Raw genomic sequence first — 2,116 nt, 5'->3', positions numbered from 1 at the left:
AGGAGGGGATTAGATCTGTACTATTTCACCCTGACAAAAATAGTAGAAGACACCTTTGGAAGCTCCAAAAATGCAAATTTAGGCTTGATGTAAAGAAAACAAACAACAAAAAACCTTCCTTACAATTAGATCTGTCCAAAGAAAGAATGTTATGCCCCAAGACATAATAGGTTTCCCCTCCTTGTGGAGAATGGATTATCAGTGTGTTGTAGTGGAGAATCCTTTAGGAATGGGTTGGAATGGGTGACTGCTGAAGGAGACCTTTCCAGCATTCAAATTCTACAAGAGGCAATATAAAGATTTGTTTTTTGCAGATCAATCAATAAACATTAAGCCTAGTATGTGGCAGGCATTGTGCTAAGCACTGGAGATATAAAAAGAGGCAAAAGACAGTTCCTAATGGAGGAGACAACAAACAAATATATACCAACTACACACACACACACACACACACACACACACACACACACAAGTTAATTAGGAAATAATTCAGAGAGGAAAAGCACTAGAATTAAGAGGGTTTGGGGAAAGCTAGGTGGCACAGTGGATACAGCACTGGCCCTGAAGTCAGGAGGACCTGAGTTCAAATTTGGCCTCAGATCAAACACTTGACACTTACTAGCTGTGTGACTCCAATTGCCTGGAAAAAAAAAAAGAATTAAGAAGGTTTGGAAAATCTTACTGTAGAAGATGGGATTTTACTTGGGATTTAAAGGAAGCCAGAGAAGCTAAGAGATAAAGATAAGGAGGGAGAGCATTCCAGGCTTGGAGAACAATCAGAAAAAATGCCTAGAGCTGATAGATGGAGTGATCTGTTCATGGAACAGGGAGCAGGCCAGTGTCACTGATTAAAAAGTACAAGGTGATGAGTAAGGTTTAAGATAGGAGTGAGTTAGGTTATGAATAGCTTTGAATGCTATGCTAAGGATTTTGCATTTCAACCTGGAGGTGATAAGGAGGCATTGGAATTTAATGAATAGGGAGATGATATTGTTGGAGAGGTTCTTTAGAAAAATCACTTTAGTGGCTGAATGGAGGATAAATTGCAGTGAGGAGAGACTGAGAAGGGAAGACCTATTGGCAGGCTATTGTAGTTACTTAGGCATAAAGTGATGAGGTCCTTCACCAGAGTGAGGGGTCCATGTCATAGAAGAGAAGGGAGCTTATTAGAGAGAAGTTGCAAAGGACAAATTGACAGGTCTTGGCAATAAATTGGGTTGCTATTTGTCAGGCACTAGGGGTACAAAGAAAAAATGGAATTTCCTTAGGGAAATTATATTTTACAGGAAAAAATTCAAATACACTTTTGGCACCATTTGTTCTGCCTCAATTGTACCCTTTAGTAAATGGATTAAATCAGTCTGCTTGGCCATGTATACATACATAATAGGATAAGTCCTCTCTGGACCAGTCCCGGGTTGATTAAACCACCATATTCTTATATTGAATAGAATTAGAGTACATATAGAATTTGTTATGGAAACTAACAAATTGTTCAGTCATTTCAGTTGTGTCCTATTCTTCATGACCCCATTTGGTGTTTTCTTGGCAAAGATATTAGAGCGGTTTTCCGTTTCCTTCTCCAGCTCATTTTAATAATGAGGAACTGGGGTTTATAGGGTTAAGTGACTTGCCAGGGTCACAGCTAACAAGTGTTTGAGGCTAGATTTGAACTCAGGAAAATGAGTCTTCCTGACTTCAGGCCCTGAACTCGATCCACTGGGCCACTTAGCTGCCCTAACAAATTACTTTCATTTAAAAACTGCACTGCATCATAGTTCTAACTTTATGATTTTTATTATAACTTCTCTAAAATAATGTGGATATAAATAAGATCATTTAGTCATACTCATCTGAATTTTTATGACAGGTTACAGTGGATCAGTTTAGGAATTTTACCATCTTCACTTGAATGGTCATAAAGCTGAATTTATGTCCATTTTCTTTCCTTTGGAATGCATTCTACTCATGTACCTTTCAGTGGTACACTATGAGTGGTTTAGGTCAAGCGCTAACAAAGGGGAGGCAGAAGTCTTAGGTTAGGTCATGAATTACCTAAATTGCAAGGTTACACACATTTAACTTCTTGATCTTTTCACTCCCTAGTACCTTTTAG

This window comes from Vombatus ursinus, unplaced genomic scaffold (genome assembly GCF_900497805.2).
Source record: "Vombatus ursinus unplaced genomic scaffold, bare-nosed wombat genome assembly UNPS02000577.1, whole genome shotgun sequence".
Classification (NCBI taxonomy): Eukaryota; Metazoa; Chordata; class Mammalia; order Diprotodontia; family Vombatidae; genus Vombatus; species Vombatus ursinus.
Note: the sequence above shows the minus strand (reverse complement) of the source record.